Source organism: Rhinoraja longicauda, chromosome 35 (assembly GCF_053455715.1).
Source record: "Rhinoraja longicauda isolate Sanriku21f chromosome 35, sRhiLon1.1, whole genome shotgun sequence".
Lineage (NCBI taxonomy): Eukaryota > Metazoa > Chordata > Chondrichthyes > Rajiformes > Arhynchobatidae > Rhinoraja > Rhinoraja longicauda.
In genome coordinates this window covers 19,498,832-19,507,576 of record NC_135987.1, presented here as the reverse complement: position 1 = coordinate 19,507,576, position 8,745 = coordinate 19,498,832, and positions in this window count along the sequence as shown.

Sequence of the window (8,745 nt, the reverse complement as noted above, 5' to 3'; positions counted from 1 at the left end):
TTACGTGTGTGTACATGTGTGTGTGTGCACACGTGTTTGCTATTGTGCATGTGTTTGTGTATACATGTGCTTGTGCGGGTATGTGTATGTGTCTTTTGTATGTTTGACTGTGTGTGCATGTGCGATTATGCATATGTGTAGGCCAGATGTAAGTGTGCATGTGTCCACATGTACATATGTATACGTTTGCGTTTGTCCGTGTGTTAGTATGTGTGCATGGGAGCATACGCCTGTGGAATGTGTGTGAATGTACGCATGTGCGTTTGTGCACCTGTGTGTCTGTGCACACGTGTGTGTACATATGCGTGCGTGTGTGTGTACGCATATGATTATGTGTACAGAGGGGGAGATATTGAAACTACTCTGAGACCCATCTGCCTTACAATTTATAGCTTCTGTAGAGTTAGTATCATTAGCAAACCCAGAGCACGTGACAGTCTTCATTTATTCTTTATCATTAATAACCCAGAAGATATCCCCATAGAAACATCTGATTTGTTCACCACTCCTTTAATAACTAACGTCTGCACAGAACCATCTTCCCAGGTGACAAACATGTCCACAGTTCTGTGGTTATGTAGTTGTGTGAGGTATTACATTTCTGGGGCGCTTTTGGTGACCCCAGGACCTCCCAACGCTATATTTCAATGTGTGACCAGCCTGTGTGAGTGAAGACAGTGGTGATAGGGCTTTGTGAACCAGGACACAAAGTGCTGGAGTAATTCAGAGGGTCAGGTAGCATCTCAAGAGAACATGGAGAGATGACGTTTCAGGTCGGGACCATTCTTCATAACTGAAGAAGTGTCCCATCCTAAAATATCTCCTATACATGTTCTCCAACGATGCTACCTGTCCCGCTGAGTTACTCCAGCACTTTGTGTTTTTTTTTTTGTAAACCACCACTTGCAGTTTCTTCTGGACGATGTGCTGGCTGTAGAGAGGGTCCAGAGGAGGTTTACAAGAATTATCCCAGGAATGAGCGTTTGACAGCACTGGGCATCTACCCGCTGGAGTTTGGAAGAATGAGGGGGGACCTCATTGAAATGTATCAAATAGTGAAAGGCCTGGATAGAGTGGATGTGGAGAGGATGTTTCCACTAGTGGGAGAGTCTAGGACTAGAGGTCACAGCCTCAGAATAAAAGGACGTTCCTTTAGGAAGGAGATGAGGAGGAATTTCTTTAGTCAGAGGGTGGTGAATCTGTGGAATTCTTTGCCACAGAAGGCTGTGGAGGCCAAGTTAATGGTTATTTTTAAGGCAGAGATAAATTCTTGATTAGTACGGGTGTCAGGGGTTATGGGGACAAGGCAGGAGAATGGGGTTGGGAGGGAGAGATAGATCAGCCATGATTGAATGGGGGAGTAGACTTGATGGGCCGACAAGCCTAATTCTGTTCCTGTCACATATGGCCTCAGGACTTCCTTAGTAAACCAGCTTCAGTGCTATTGTCTGAGTGAGGTATGTATGGGTGGCACGGTGGCATTGTGGTAGAGCTACTGCCTTACTGTGCCAGAGACCTGGGTTCGATTCTGACTACGAGTGCTTGTCTGTACGGAGTTTGTACGTTCTCCCCGTGATCTGCGTGGGTTTTCTCCGAGATCTTCAGTTTACGCTAATACTCCAAAGACGTACAGGTTTGTAGGTTAATAGGCTTGGTGTAAATGTAGTGTGTGTGTGTGTAGGGTAGCGTTAATGTGCGGGGATCGCTGGGCGGTGAAGACGCGGTGGGCAGAAGGGCCTGTTTCCGCGCTGTATCTCTAAACTAAAGCGGCACGGTAGCGCAGCGGTAGAGTTGCTGCTTTACAGCGAATGCAGCGCCGGAGACTCAGGTTCGATCCTGACTACGGGTGCTGCACTGTACGGAGTTTGTACGTTCTCCCCGTGACCTGCGTGGGTTTTCTCCGAGATCTTCGGTTTCCTCCCACACTCCAAAGACGTACAGGTATGTAGGTTAATTGACTGGGTAAATGTAAAAATTGTCCCTAGTGGGTGTAGGATAGCGTTAATGTGCGGGGATCGCTGGGCGGCGCGGACTTGGTGGGCCGAAAAGGCCTGTTTCCGCGCTGTATATATATGATATGATATGATAAAGTAAACCTATTCCTTTTCTCCAGAGATGCTGTCTGACCCGCTGAATTACTCCAGCTTTTTGTGTCTATCTTTGGTTTAAATTAGAATCTGCAGTTTCTTCCTGCACTCCCTCAATATTGGTTTAAACTTCTCACCTTTGACAGCATGGGACAGGTGTACCTTCCTCTGGTGCTGTGGAGGTGGTGTGCGTTGTGTGTCGGTGTTATTCGTGTTCTTATTCAACAACATTAGCAAATTTGCAGATGATACTAAGTTGGGGGGTAGTGTGAATTGTGAGGAAGATGCAATAAGGCTGCAGGGTGACTTGGACAGGTTGTGTGAGTGGGCGGATACATGGCAGATGCAGTTTAATGTAGATAAGTGTGAGGTTATTCACTTTGGAAGTAAGAATAGAAAGGCAGATTATTATCTGAATGGTGTCAAGTTAGGAGGAGGGGGAGTTCAACGAGATCTGGGTGTCCTAGTGCATCAGTCAATGAAAGGAAGCATGCAGGTTCAGCAGGCAGTGAAGAAAGCCAATGGAATGTTGGCCTTCGTAACAAGAGGAGTTGAGTATAGGAGCAAAGAGGTCCTTCTACAGTTGTACCGGGCCCTGGTGAGACCGCACCTGGAGTACTGTGTGCAGTTTTGGTCTCCAAATTTGAGGAAGGATATTCTTGCTATGGAGGGCGTGCAGCGTAGGTTCACTAGGTTAATTCCCGGAATGGCGGGACTGTCGTATGTTGAAAGGCTGGAGCGATTGGGCTTGTATACACTGGAATTTAGAAGGATGAGGGGGGATCTTATTGAAACATATAAGATAATTAGGATTTGGACACATTAGAGGCAGAGAACATGTTCCCAATGTTGGGGGAGTCCAGAACAAGGGGCCACAGTTTGAGAATAATGGGTAGGCCATTTAGAACGGAGATGAGGAAGAACTTTTTCAGTCAGAGGGTGGTGAAGGTGTGGAATTCTCTGCCTCAGAAGGCAGTGGAGGCCAGTTCGTTGGATGCTTTCAAGAGAGAGCTGGATAGAGCTCTTAAGGATAGCGGAGTGAGGGGGTATGGGGAGAAGGCAGGAACGGGGTACTGATTGAGAGTGATCAGCCATGATCGCATTGAATGGCGGTGCTGGCTCGAAGGGCTGAATGGCCTACTCCTGCACCTATTGTCTATTGTCTATTGTCTATAACACCACCTGTAGGCAAAACCACCTGCTGCTATATTCCATCCACCCCACTGGCAATTTCCCAAATTGTCTTCAGGCGACAAATGTGGAACCATCAGAATAAAAATATTCTCCTCGCTGACATGAAAGAAACCAATTAAACCCAGTGACTCGATAACATCGAAACTCAAGAGTGCTTCGCTGAATCTTGCAACCTACAGCTCTGAGTATCTGTTGCGGGAAGTTAGAGGCAAATAGGGTTTTACTGGAGCAAGTCGCGAGATTCATAGAATTGGTAGAATTGTCAAGAGGTAAAAGTCAAGAATGTTTAATTGCCATGCGTACCTGAAGTGGAACAAGGACATTTTACTTGCAGCAGAATAAAAGGGTCTGTAAACCCGGTACTTATAGACAACATAATATCTAAAATAAGAGCAATATTGGTGAAATAAAACCCCCACAAAATTCCAAATAAAGGTCTGCTCTCTAGTTGGTGGTAGGATGGATAACAGTGGGAAAGAATCTGCCCCTGAATCTGGAGGCATGCGTTTACAAACCTCTGTACCTCTGTCCCTGATGGGAATGGGGTGAGGAAGGAGTGACCGGGTGAGACTGGTCCTTGATTATGTTTGACTTCAAGGCCAGAGTCCTGGTGGTACCTGATCGATGAAGAATTGGTCGACCTGGCCCAGCACAGTGGCATTGGTTGCATTTACAGCCACACTGCAGGCCCGCCCTTGGTCCACTCATTCACACGGCTGCTGTAAAGGCTGCCCGCAGCTGCCTCCACCACTACCGCAACCCGTGGCCACTGCAAACCAACCGTCCATTGCCTCCCACAGCTGCCTCTTGCTTCCATCTGCTACCGTCACCCTGTCCCGCTTCCCTGAACTGACCACAAAACCTTAAGGTGCTTTCTAAGGAAGTGGGAATTGAGTTTACAAATCGCTCACAGTCACCAAGTTCCCCCTTCATCTTCCGCTGTCTTCATCTTGCTATGCAGAGAGGGAGAGGGGAAAAAGGGATATGTTAAAGAGATGAAATGCAGGTTTGGGCGGTTGTTAAAACATAACCCAAAATGGCGGAGACACTCAGGAGTAAAACACAAAGTGTTGGGTCAGGTAGCATCTCAGACGGAATGGATAAGTAATGTTTCTTCAGAAGAGCAGGGGAGTGAGAAAGACAAGTTAATATTATCAATGGATAATCTTACCACAGAACTGGTCCATTCTGATACACAGAAAGAACCTTGCATTATTTAGGTTTCGGTTTGTTAATGTCATGTGTACCGAGGTTTAATGAAAAGCTTTGTTTTGTATGCTATCCAATCAGATGAGATATGGTTAGCTTGGTTTAGTTTGGTTTGGTTTGGTTTGGTTTGATTTAGTTTTGTTTGGTTTGGTTTAGTTTAGTTTACTTTGGTTTGGTTTGGTTTGGTTTGGTTTGGTTTAGTCTGGTTTGGTTTGGTTTGGTTTGGTTTGGTTTAGTCTGGTTTGGTTTGGTTTGGTTTAGTTTGGTTTAGTTTAGTTTAGTTTAGTTTGGTTTGGTTTGGTTTGGTTTGGTTTGGTTTGGTTTGGTTTGGTTTGGTTTGGTTTGGTGATACAGCGTGGAGACAAGCCTTTCGGCCCATCGCATCCACGCTGACTGTCAATCACCTGCACCTAGTTCTATCCTACACACTCGGTGCAACTTACCAATTAACCTGTACATCTTTGGAATGTGGAAGGAAACCAGAGCACCCGGAGAAAACCCACGTGGTCACAAGGAGAACATACATATACAATATCGTATAACTCAAGTGTAATCGGTAGAACAATGGGAAAGATACGGCATTCAGAATATAGTTCTCAGCATTGGAGCACAACAGTTTCATAGACAGAGTCCAATGTCCGCAATGGGGTAGAAAGTGAATGGACAGTACCCTAGATTATGAAAGGAGTGTTCAGAAGCCTGATAACAGAAGGGAAGAAACTGTTCCTGAGCCACAGTATAGATTAGGCACTAAATAAAAGTGAATTGGCAATATCATAGCAGTTTCCTGTCCCAGTTGTTTAATAGGCTGCCCCTTCTGTTCAAAATAAATGGGGTTTAATCTTGCTGACTTGGTTGGCCAGTAATTGATAACATGCAAGTTAAGCATTCAGCACCCTATCAATAATGAATTATACAGAGGATGTGTCAAACAACACTGAAGCTGACAGGATGATATCCTTTGAACTGAAATGCCTATCATTTATACTGCGAGGTTTTGAGACAGATTCACCAGCAGAGGTGAAAGGATTTTTGTGGCTGTTTTGTGCTTGAGGCCAGTCTGTCTTTGTGGATCTATAACATAAACAGACATTCCTGATAAAAAATCAGCCAACCCCAGGATTGGAACTTCCACTTACTAGAAGGCTCCTCTCCAATCTTTGGTAACACAATATTTGATTGACAAACGCTACGTTTTTGAATTTCCTTCCTCACCTCCTATCCGGTCAGGATTGAACCTGGGCCTCTGTGGCTGAAAGGCAGCAACTCTATCATTACGCCACTGAGCCATCCTATCGATTAATAAGTTATTGTATTATTGATTATTGGACATTTATTTGTGTATTATTCAGGCTAATGGGCCTGTAAAGCTGCAGCCAGTCAGAATTTCACTGTTCTGCTGGCAATTAAACACTCGAGTCTCTCGACTCCTGTTCCAAGGCAGAGCTTAGTTGTCACCTGCCACTTGGGAACCTGTTAAATGCACAAGAACCAACTCACGCCCCCTCAGGGTTTAAGAGTACATTTTAACAGTAATTCCAGTTTAGTGGCATTCTTGGGATTAGCACTTTTACTTCTGCGGTCAAATACAGCGAGACCCGGAATCGCACAAGGGAGACGATGGTGGAGTATAAGCCTGTCAGGTGGCACAGTGGTGCAGCGGTAGAGTTGGTGCCTCACAACGCCAGAGACCCAGGTTCCATCCTGACCACAGGCACTGTCTGTACGTTCCCCCTGTGACCTGCATCTCCGGGTGCTCCAGTTTCAAAGGTCTTTATTGTCATGTGTACCAATTAAGGTACATTGATATGCAAACTTCCTCCCACACTAGAAAAAGACGTCCAGGATTGTAGGTTAATTGGCTTCGGGAAAGTTGTACATTGTCTGTCCCCAGCGTGTGTAGGATAGTGTTAGTGTGCGGTGATTGTTGGTCGGAGCAGACTTGATGTCTCCAGGTCTGTTTCCGTGACCCCTCAGGGTTTAAGAGTACATTTCAACAGTAATTCCAGTTTAGTTGCGTTCTTGGGATTAACACTTTTACCTCCGAGGTCAAATGCATTGAGTCCCAGATTCACACAAGGGAGGTGATCGTGGTCATGAAGTTTAACCCTGAAAAAAAGATGAATTAGCTCAGGTTCTACCTTTCAAATTAACTTTTAAGCCAAAGCTCTGTTTGCTCCATTGAAGGATAGTAAATGATTCCCTGGATAAATGGGGCCAAAGGGCCTGATTCCATGAATGATCCTTCCATAAGCTAGGGTGCTGTCCAACTCATGTGTACCAATGAATTGTTGGCTTATACCGAAGATGGACACGAAAAGCCCGAGCAACTCAACGGGACAGGCAGCATCTCTAAGGAAAAGGAATAGGTGACGTTTCGGGTCTTGACCCTTCTTCAGACTCGACCTGAAACATCACTTATTCCTTCTCACTGTGTTACTCCAGCTTTTTGTGTCTATATTCTTTGCTGTCCGAATCATCTAGAGTCATAGAGTCATAGAGTGATACAGTGTGGAAACAGGCCCATCGGCCCAACTTGCCCACACCGGCCAACATGTCCCAGCTACACTAGTCATAGAGTGATACAGTGTGGAAACAGGCCCATCGGCCCAACTTGCCCACACCGGCCAACATGTCCCAGCTACACTAGTCATAGAGTGATACAGTGTGGAAACAGGCCCATCGGCCCAACTTGCCCACACCGGCCAACATGTCCCAGCTACACTAGTCATAGAGTGATACAGTGTGGAAACAGGCCCATCGGCCCAACTTGCCCACACCGGCCAACATGTCCCAGCTACACTAGTCATAGTGATACAGTGTGGAAACAGGCCCATCGGCCCAACTTGCCCACACCGGCCAACATGTCCCAGCTACACTAGTCCCACCTGCCTGTGCTTGGTCCATATCCCTCCAAACCTGTCCTATCCATGTACCCTATACCCCTTTGTGGACATTGGACTTTGTCTCTGGAACTGATTCTCTACAATGTTGAGACTATTCTGCACATTGTGCCTTGCACTTTACTCTATTTATTGTATAAGAGTTTGCCTTGATTGTATTTATGTATAGTAATAACTGATTCGATTGGATAGCAAAACAAAGCATTTCACTGTACCTCAGTACACAGACACTAACTCTATGATTCTGAGCCTGCAGGAGGGAAAGCGAGTTATCCCTGACCAGTATTTATTCCCCAACTAAAAGCATTAAATTATAATTATCCAGTTATTATTGCATTGTGAGAGCTTGCTGTGCACAAATTTTCAACATCACAGAATGGCTACACTTGCAAAATGTTGTTCATCAGCTGGTTGGACGAAGCTGAAAGGAATATGAAAGGTGTAATAGAAATGCAAGTCCTTTTTTTCCTACAGCAATCATAATGCAAATGCAGGCAGGCCCATCAGACTAAAACTCAGTTCACTGCGTTGCAATTTAATCTGGCTGGCCAGGTGTCGTTAATATAAAACGAAATGAAAACTGCTGCAATGAGCAGAACTAAACTTCAGTATTTATTCTCCCCCGTATAAATCAAAATTATCTGATGCTGTTAAGAAATGAATCCATCAACCCTTTCTGCAGCCAAGTAATATAAATCGTATTGACCGTGGATAGTGGAGACAGTGACCTCATACCTTTCACTAATAGTTCAGGATGTCATTGATCTTCCAAATCCATTCCTCATCAATAACAGATTTGGATTTTGATAGAACTCAGGTACACTGGGCTCAGCTTCAGTCAGCCTGGATCAGAACATTAGGCTTTGCCATCTCCAAATACCCACCTGGGATCTCCATAGACCAAAACCTCAACATTCGTTCAGTTTAGATTGAAGATAGACACAAAAAGCTGGAGTAACTCAAGGGGGTCAGATAGCATCTCTGGAGAGAAGGAATGGGTGACGTTTCGGGTTGAGACCCTTCATCGTTTAGTTTTGTTTAGTTTAGCTTATAATCGCCACGTGTACCAAGGTAGAGTGCAAAGCTTTTTGTTGCGTGCTTTCTAGTCAAAGATAAGACTATATGTGATTACAATCAAGCATCCACAGAAGAAGGGTCTCGACCTGAAACGTCACCCATTCCTTCTCTCCCGAGATGCTGCCTGACCTGCTGAGTTACTCCAGCATTCTGTGAATAAATACCTTCGATTTGTACCAGCATCTGCAGTTATTTTCTTACATTCCACAGTGCACAGATCAAGGTACAACATTTAGTGCACGATAAAGTCCAATGAAGTCCGGTTAAAGATAGTT